Genomic DNA, 9,667 nt, shown 5'->3' with positions numbered 1-9,667 from the left:
AAAGATCAAACCGAAAGAAAAAAAAAAAGAAAAAAAACCCAAGCAAAAACAGCTGTTTCCGCCCGGGATCGAACCGGGGACCTTTCGCGTGTGAGGCGAACGTGATAACCGCTACACTACGGAAACCCGCACTAATGCTCCTCTGCGGGCGGCGCGTGATGTTCGCGCCCTCCGGCGCGACCGCCCCGGCGGCTGAGGGGACGCGTCTGTCCCTCGGCGCGTCCTTCACCTCACGGCAACCTCAGACAAAACCTACCCGAAACGGCTGAGAAACGCCGTGCGGGATTCTAAGTGATTAACGTTAATGAGTAATTAGTGCTTGCAGAGGCCTACTCACCTCAGAAGGCGGCTGAGGTGCGTGTCCCCGGGCTGCGTTTCCGTGGTGCTCCCCTCAGAAAGGGGACAGCCCCAAAAGGAATTTGCCGCTTCCCGCTGAGGGGGAGCAAGAGGGGCTCACCCCAAACCGGCATGCTCTGTTCTTGCACCCTGCTCCAAGCCATGGGGGCTGCCGGCAGGGCTGGGACTGGCCTCATTCTTCAGGCCCGGTTTCACCCTCCAAGCCTGGGCACGTCCCCCGGGCCCACCAGCCGAGCCCGAGGCCGGGCGCAGGTTGAGGAGAGCAGGACGTGCCGGCCACTTTTGAAGAAGCATCTTTTCTTCCTAAGGCAGCTGCCACCAGATGTCGGTAGAATAGTGGCAACAGGGAGTGGAGCTCCCTGCAGAGCTGCTCAGGAGGGAGAGGATCCGGCCCAGGGGATTGGAAGAGGACCGGCCGTTTTCTGAGCAAAAGGGACAGACCCTTGGTGGTCCCCCTTCGCTGGGGCGAAGTTTTCCCTCCCTGCAAGTGAAGCTTCTCTAATGCACAGTGGGCCAGACTCTGTTCTCATCACCAGTGTCTCTCCAAGGCAGTGGGAGCTGTGCAAGAGGATGGGACAGAGCAGGGTGACATGATGCCAGCATCACCCTGAAGTGAGTTTCCCATCGCTGAGGTTTTGGGTAAAGTCCCTGTTGATGATCCCAGATGGTTCTAGGAATATGCTAGTGCCTCTTCTTTTATCTTAATGCAGTGTTAACAACTCATACACTCATGGCAATTGTTCTTTTTTTTTTTGTAAAACCTCAGCCCTTGGAAACAGGTGGCAATGTAAGAATGATTTTTCCAGTTTTGTTTTGTTTTTTGAAGTGTGTTTTATGCTCTGCTGACTGCAGAGAAAATCTTAGAAGGGAGAAATGAATCATAAAAACAGATGAAAGTGAAAAGAACCTCACTTTTATTAAAACTTAATAACATCTAATTTTAATTCTACAATTTTGTAGCTAATCTCTTGATTTGGGGCCAAAAGGGATGGAGAGGAGGTTGTCACATGTCCTTTAACGCTGGCACTTGCCAGTACTTTATTCTGATCTGACTTGCGATAAGGATTAGAATATTACATTAAAGTCCATGACAAACCTGAAGCCTTGGGACTTGTTTGCTTCACGTTGCTGTTAAACATCCCAATGTTGCACTCTTTTTGCCTGCAGCTGGCAGAGCCTGCAGGAGAGGACTCTGGTAGCAACCTTTGCGCTGTGCACCAGCTGAGTGCTCTGGGGGCAAACCTAATCAATAGCTGGGGGCAAAGTCCTCTCTCTAGAGCAGGAGGAAGTGGATCTGTAAGTGACCCAAGACCATCAATGGAAAGATTCAAATGCTTTGGGTTTGGTTTTCTTCCACAGACCTCTTTCAGTCTGGTGATCGGTGGAAAAAGGAGAGCTGCAAACCAGACAGCACCAGGGAAGAAGCTCTTGGAAGGTACCAGTGGGAGGCAGAGGCAGAAATTAGATGAAAGACATTGTCCTGCCAGTGTTAACTCCCAAACCTGCATAGTTAAGATATTGTGGTGGTCCCTTGTTAAGGCACCACTGGGCTCTGGTAGTCTTGAGACATACCATGTAGATGGGTTGTGGGTTGTGGCCTTTAGATCTTCCTCGCATGGGCCGATCTGGCTTTGAGGGCCCAGACAAAGCTCCCTCTTCATGCTGGTTGCTGCTTGCTGGAATGGCTCCCAGGGATGTTCTTGCTTTTCTTACAAAGATCCATTGTCAGTGACTGCTCAAACTTTGCCCCGCAGGACAAAGAGACTGGCAGCATTTCAGTCTCCCCTCCAGCCCCTGACCTATCCCACTTCCTCTGCTCCCAGGACTTACCACCCCTGCTGCACTGCTCCTGTGTGAGTGCCCTCTCTGCCTCACTGCTCCCCCCCCCCGCCCCCGCCAAGGACAGTCTCTAGAGCGGTAGGAAGGACTGCCACATAAATACCCAGGAAAAAGAAAGCAGGGGGCTTATTTGGAGGTGAAGGATGGATATTCTCTACTATTGCTATTATCACCAGCATCTGCCCTTTCTGAACAAGGGAACCCTCCCCCAGCCAGCCTTTTCACCAGTGCGCTGAAGGCGGCCATGCTCTGCTTTGTTTGCCTGACACGCTGCGATGGCTGCAGAGTCCCATTCTCCCCTTTTCCTCCCTCCACTCTCTAAACAGCCTGCATGGCTGTTACAAGAGAGGGGAGCTTGGAGCACTGTCGAGCAGGAGAGCTGACAATCAGGACTTGGAGACAACGCTGCCTTGCACAATACCCCCCCAATTAGCCATTCATTTCTGCTACCTCTGAAATGGGGAGCACAGCCCTTGTGCTGGGAGATAAAACAAGAACAGCTTCAATAGCACTGATTTAAATTAGGTCAGGCTAGCTTTTGTGTGGCAGGGACCACACAATAGCAGTCACACGACTGTGGAGGGGAGCAGCATAAAGGAAAAGAGGCCAAGCAAGTGGCACAGATGCTAGGAGTTGGTGGGTGCTGGGAGATGAGGGGTGTATGTACGTGAGTGATAGCAGAGGGGCAGACACTCCAACCAGTGCGTGATGCTAATACATAAAAGGGGGCACATGGTCAGCAGGGGACAGAGAGGTCAAATACTGTCTCTGCAGAAACAAAATTATCAGCTAGTTCTGCCACACCAAGGGATGTGAGAGCACAGTCATGCATCCTGGGAAACTGGTCGTTAATCATAACTGGTTATGAGGCAAAGGGGTGACAATGATGTTGACCCATAACATCCTCCCTGAACACTAGTGCAAGCCCTGCCGATCGTATAGGGGGGAAGGAGGGCAGAGACTCGGGGGCCTTTGTACTAAGGGACTTACTTCTTGTACCTCAGGCCCCCCTCTTCCTCTTGGCAAAAAAAAAATAATTGCAAAGGGTCGGTAGCTTTTCTGGAGCACGCAGCAAGTCAGGGTATGATAGGTATGATGGAGCCCCAGAGACCTGGGCTCCAGTGTTGACCAGGGTTTGCAATTGCTCTCCCCTCATAAGTTCATCAAAAGTCCACACCTAGCCTGAACACCTGACATGCTATGAAATCCTACACTCGGTTCTTTATCGATTGGTGGGTTTAGGGAAAAATCAGCAACTCCTTCAAAATTATCTCTTAACCCCAGTTCTCAAAGACATCTGAGTGTCTGCCTGCCTTCAGAGAGAGGTCCTGGAGACAGCTGCCCAGGAGAATATAAGCACTGGAGACTAGTCCCAGTTCTCACCCCAGTATCATTAATATTCGTACTGCTGTTATTACAATAGTTATGCAGATGTTCATGTTTATCTGGCAGTGGGAGAACATGAGAGCAGCATGCTTTCTTCAGCAATAACAGCTTGCTCAGAGCTATCAATAAGTGCCTGATCTTTTCAGGCTGGGCTGAGCAAGCTGTTGTCATGGTCTAAATGAGTTTATGCAGGTAAGTCCATATGCAAAGGAAGGTCAGGTAAGTTTAAAAGCAAGAGTTCACCCCTGTAAGTCTCCCAGGCGGAAACCTCTCACACTGAATGGTCTCTTGTGACCCAGATTGGACTCCTACAGGTAACACTTTGCTACAGTTGGCCAAAGAACTACTGATGGGAGAAAAGTTGAAAGACATAATCAGCCATTTAATATGGTGTTCTTCAGCTTTTTTGAATCAAAGGACAACCTGATATTCTTTGGCAGTTGCAAGAAAAATTTGTAAACAAAGACAATACTTATAATTTAAGCAGAATGTTTATTGTATTACAAAGTCATAATTTTCTTGCTAGAATTACAAGCATTATAATTTCAACTACTGATACTAAAAAGTGGGTGAGCCAAAGAACTGAGTGTGCCAGCCAGTGCCAAAATGAGAAAACTACGTTAAACTTTGAATTATCAGTTATTCTTATTCTCCTTCATTTGTTTGTTCACATATGAATGACTTTTTTAAAAACCCCGGACAACTTAGAGTCATTCTGTGGGCCACCTTCTGACCCCCAATGGCCTGCGCAGTTCACAGGTTGATTTAAACATACTGCTTCTTACATGCATAAACAGACAGTAGAATATTCAGTGGCCAGAAGCTGATATTGGAAAGATTCACACTAGAAATATGTTGTCCTTTTTTAACAGTAAGTGTAATTAAGCACCGAAATAGTGCCTGTTGTAGGGAGGTGGCCCTAAAGGCATCAAGCCAAAATGAGACATGTTGCTAAAAGGTATGTTCGCGTTCAGCCAGATGGTCAGAGCTTTGATGCATGAAGCACCAAGTGAAATTATCTACCCAGCTTATGCAGGAAGCCCGTCTGGAGCAACCATAATAGCCCTAATTTCTCTCAAAATACAAATATATGGTTGCTAGTTTTCATTGCTTTACTGCTATGCTATTTAGCATATTTTTAGCCTTTTAGTTGTGAGAACACAACTAAAACAACACAACAACAAAGTCCCACTTTGTTTTTCATTTTGGTTTACTTTCTAAAGCCCCTGTCTACACCACAGTGAAGACTGAAGGTGCCCAGATACCAAAAGCAGTTTAACTGTGGTAGTGCAAAAATCCACGTTATCTGATTTGTTCTACTATTTTACTCCGCTCACTTGCTGCTACCTCTAGTGCCTCTCCCTGCACATGGTGCAATACAGAGACAGAAGAGGCAAGACTCCAGCTCTTACAGAAAACTTACAAATGTGATCTCTGTGGGTTCCAAACAAGAAGACGTAAAAATTATGTATAATCATGTTAATAGAACACGCATCCATATATATAAATAAATCAGAACAATACAATTAGGTATATATAGCTAGAGATCATTATTCTTGAGCAAATGGCATGACCTGGGATGTTCCTGAGTTGCGATTTTGTATTATTGAGATTGGACTCTATAACCTGAAATGCTCACGTGAGTCCTTCAGCTCTCCAGCAACCCAAAAACCACTGCAGAAACAAATATGTTTTGCAGAAGGCTGGTTTATTCCCTGGATATTTATTTGCTGGTTTGGTTTGGGGTATTTTTATTTGTTTAGTATTATTATTATTATTTGTTTTGTTTATTTCTTCTTCTTTTATCAGCTCCAGCTGAGACAGGAGAGGGTGGGAGGAGGGTTTTGTTCCTCTGGAGATAACAGGAGGCTGTGTCTGTGCAGCCATGGTGACAAGATCCAGGGCGCTTTCTGGCTTCCAAGCAATTTGCTCCCCACCCCTAGCTCCCAAGTAAAAGTGGGGCAGGGAGAGAGAGAGAGGAGCTTTTGTTTCTCAAGTACTTCAGCTGTTGCTACTAATTAAGCAAAGAGCTCTAGTGCCTTCCCACCTCCCAAGCCTAAGGAGGATCTAGTTGGGGTGAAAGGAGAGTCAAGAGGCTGCACTGCTGCTTCTCAGCATCCTGCTTGCACTATAAGGCTCTTCTGTTTCATCCTTGCTCTGCCACAGCCTTGCTGGGTGACCTGTGGCCAACCCTATGCCTCAGATTCCCTGGCTGCAGGGGGGAAGAAATGAGAGAGACCAAGCTCAGCACGAGGCCAGATGGAAACTACCACCCTGCTGTTCAAGGTGTTATTATCGGTTTAATGCAATATGTTCCCAGCTTCTCAGACATGCTGACTATCAGCAGATTGCTCTTTCCTTCTCCAGCCTTCCCTGGATGTCATCCCCTTCTCTTTCTCTCTCTCTGAGATGCCAGCCCGTTCCCTGAGCTCTAACAGCATTTCTGCAGCCTCCCCAGTGTGCCTCTTTCTAACCCCCTCCAGTGGCACCAAAATGTGCTGGAGGAGCCAGATGAACTGTCAACAGCCAGGTATCAGGCAAATGGACTTTGCACAGGGCAGTTGTGCTTTTTTTGGACAAGGAAAGCAGGGTGGGTAGAGGGCAGAGTTAATGGCAGCTGCAAGGGCTGCAGGGGAAGAAACTACATAGCCTCTGACTGGTTCTGCAACAGGGAACACATACTGTACCAAAGTATTGCATGAATGTGGGAAGGACTGCAGAGAGGAAAAGAGGGTGGAGGTGTGGAGAGAGAAAAAAAATTAATGTAGGGAATAGGAATGCTGTAGGAATGCAACAGCCCATGGAATTGAGGTCTGAGCCCTGGCTCAGCTCTGCAAGATGCCCAGTCACCAAGAACTGAAGAAGCAATCAAGGTCATGGCTGCTCCCCTGTACCTGCGCCCATTGAACTCTGTTGGATATCTTCAGCCCAGGATCTCACAGGGAGAAATTTAGGGCCTCTCTCAGGAACAGATGGTCTCCCACTTGGGCCCCATCTGCCAGGCAACACTGGAGCAGTTGGTCTCTGCAGTACTGAGCAGAATCTTGTTTACTTTCCCCTCATGTCAGCAAGGTGATACGTAGGGTAACTCAGCCCTGCTGTTAGGTCCGGATTTCCAGGAGTGGCCAGGAACTCAAAGGTGCAAGAGCGTAACCCAAGAGCCATCTTTGAGAGGGCCAGGCACTGTGGCATCAACCAGACCTGATCTAAGTCAGAGTCTAGCCCGAGAACAGGGCTGTAGGTGGCAAGGTGTCAGGATGTTTTCTGGGAAGCCCTTGATTCACGTGCAGTAAGAAAGCACGTGGGCTAAAGGAGAAAGCCAGAGTAAAGTTTCACAAGGGGCAGCCTGCAGGAGAGGTGCCAGGCGCAATGAGCATGTGAGCCTTGTCCACGATGAATTGGTTAGTGCCCAGACTGCTGAGAAACACATGGTATGTTTGGTGGAGGTCTTTGGCACTGACCTTACCTGGAGCCAAGTTCTGAGCATGCATTCATGGTTCCTGAATTGAGGGAGGGGGAATAACAAGGCAGCAGCCTGCCCTCTGAGACCCAAGTAAGTGCGATTATCAGGGTGGCTTCGTCATCTGGAAATCCTGATGAGCTCAGCTTGCTCAACATCAGTGTTTCTGTCCAGGCAGAAAGCCAGTGGCTGCTCTGGAAAAAAGTTCAGCCTTAATGCTCAGAAAACTCTAGTAGAAATCCTTGTCAGCAGGAAAGTCAGGGCCTGAACTGGCCCTTGTGCTGGACTCATCCCTCACCAGCTTTCAAAGATGAGGCTGGCTAGGCAGAAGGGGTTGGAGAGATGGACCAGGACCTTTCAGCTGCTCTGTCTGTCCCCGCTCAGGGCATAAACAGTCTCCATCCACCAGGGATGTGGGGAAGTGTCTCTAGACAGTATTAAGTACACACAAAAATAGCAAGCGAGACCAGCTCCCCTTTAGCAGCACCAGCCAAGATTGCTGCAGCACGGCTGGTAAAAGAACTTTATTCTTTTCTAGGTTCTGATACTGAAGCCCAGTATCAAGGACTGCAGAGGGTATCATGCATCCGTGCACTACCGCATGTTTTCCAGAGACCTTGGCCCCAGAAGTCAGGCTGGCGAGGTCCTGCTCTCTTAGGTTGCCAGGTTAGGCAGTCAGTACTCTAATGGTGCTTGGTGAACAGAGGGCACGGAGCATTACTTTATCCCCTCCCCTGAGGGTTCCCATCCATAGAGGCTCCGGCACAGGATGCTGCCTCTGTCAGCTCTGCAGTAATCAACCCAGAGGCAGAAAGTGGAAACTTTCTGGTTGCAGCCACTTAGTTTCATTAGAAGCATCAAAAGAGAAAACAGGCCTCAGGTGGGGCAGTGAGAGGCAGAGACATGCAAGAGGTGGGGGAGAGGGCATTTGCAGCTTTGTTTTACATGTCAGTTAGCAGGTAAGCTTTAGCTAAGGACTAGAGAAGAGAGGTAGGAAAGAGGGGCAGAGAGACAGCCTGAAGCTAGGGCCTGTCACCTGTATTGTTCAAAGAGCTGTCAGGAGATCATACAGCTCTGTAAAACCTGCTCAAACTCTGTTTCACAAGACCAGAAATAGGTTTGAGCAGAAGTCTTACCCTGCTGCCCTAAGGCTCCCTCCCTGCCTCACATACCTTCTGGAAGAATTTTGACTGAATTTCTGTTTAAAACCTTGTGCACTAGAAATTGTATCCCCTTCCCAGAGCTCTGTTCCAGGACTTAATTGTCCCTATCACTGCAAAGAATTTTCCCTGATGTCTAGCCTAAGTCTTCCTCATTCAACACAAACACGATACTGTTCAGAGGTGGAATATTAAGGGCCGGAGTCACTACCATAATAACGTATTGATTTCAATGAAGCTGAGCTCAATGGAGAGGAGTCCGCTCAGCCTTGCTCCATCTCCCTTGTGCCCCAAGAGAATGTTTTGTGTTAGACTAAATGCCTCTGTAAGTGCCTCTCAGCTTTGCACTCATTGCGAGCCATTCTGCATAGACACATTGAAGCAGGCAGGGAACAGGATCGGGCCTGTAATCACATTTCCTTTTGGCAGTAGGTATTTTATCAGCCTTGGTCTCCCTGGGCAGTTTGAACTGTGTGGCTGGCTGGCTCTCCTGAGCAGACCTCATAGCCCAGCCAGGCTGGAATTCTTTTGCCAGTAGCAGCCCTCTACCCCTTGCCTCCCGTTTCATTCATGTCCTCACTCAAGAGCAGAAATTAATTCAACTGCACACCTCTAAGCCATATTTCCCTGCTTAGATTTTTCACTAAGCCATCTCAAATAAAGCAACATGTGCACCCCAGTGACTTTGGGAGGGCTCTGGGAGTGGGACAGAACTGTGCGCATCTGGTAGGCAGGTAGTGGTTGGGGGTTTGCTCGCTGACCAGAAGCAGCAGCTGGGATTTTGAATCAGAGAAGATCCATCATATGATGACTGTCTCTTGTGGTTAATTCTGCCCCACAGTATCTCCAGAGCTGAACCTGCATCTGGCTTCCCTTTGTCTGTGGGTAGCAGCATCTCTATCCTTCTTTCCAGCTCAGAAAAGGGATCTGTCTGGCTAGGAGGGTAGCACAGGTGTTAACAACATGCTGTAGGTCACAAAGACCAACATTTGCATCTCTAGTTCTCCCCGCCTCTGCAACAGCTTTCCATAAGATTGAAAAGGAGAGCTGAAGGTTTGACAATGGCCATGACATAGCAGAGCTGTGACTGAGCTAGTCGTTGAACTTGAATTACTGAAATAGGAGGCAGGGCTCAGAGTGGGGTTGTTAAATACTGCAGTAGCTCCTGGATTCTGCTCCTGTTTCCACCAGTGACCCTGGCCAGATCCTCTTGCCTTTATATTTCTCTTTGCTCTGTAGGAAAGCAGGGATCTGCAGCCAGGGAGCAGCAGCTATTTTGATAAATAAGGCAGGAAAAAAGTGACCAAGAGGTCCCAGAAGAACAGATCCCAGATTCCTGAAGTCCCACTCATTAAAAAGTGTTGCCTCTTGTTTCTAGTCCATGCCTACTTTGTGGACACAGATGTTCTGTTATTCCCACATGGATGAGCAGTTGTTTTTATGTGAGCTCCTGTCCATGAGCCGC

At 48.3% G+C, this 9,667-nt stretch overlaps 1 non-coding gene across 1 annotated transcript; it reads right to left on the bottom strand.

Moving 5' to 3' along the window:
• Nucleotides 1-53: 53 nt before the first annotated feature.
• On the bottom strand, nucleotides 54-126 carry TRNAV-CAC (transfer RNA valine (anticodon CAC)). The gene has a single exon. It is a non-coding gene; the product is annotated as a tRNA-Val (tRNA).
• Nucleotides 127-9,667: the final 9,541 nt, after the last annotated feature.

Source organism: Harpia harpyja, chromosome 11 (genome assembly GCF_026419915.1).
Source record: "Harpia harpyja isolate bHarHar1 chromosome 11, bHarHar1 primary haplotype, whole genome shotgun sequence".
NCBI classification, from domain to species: domain Eukaryota; kingdom Metazoa; phylum Chordata; class Aves; order Accipitriformes; family Accipitridae; genus Harpia; species Harpia harpyja.
The sequence above is the reverse complement of the archived record's forward strand: the minus strand, read 5'-3'. Positions and strand labels throughout refer to the sequence as shown.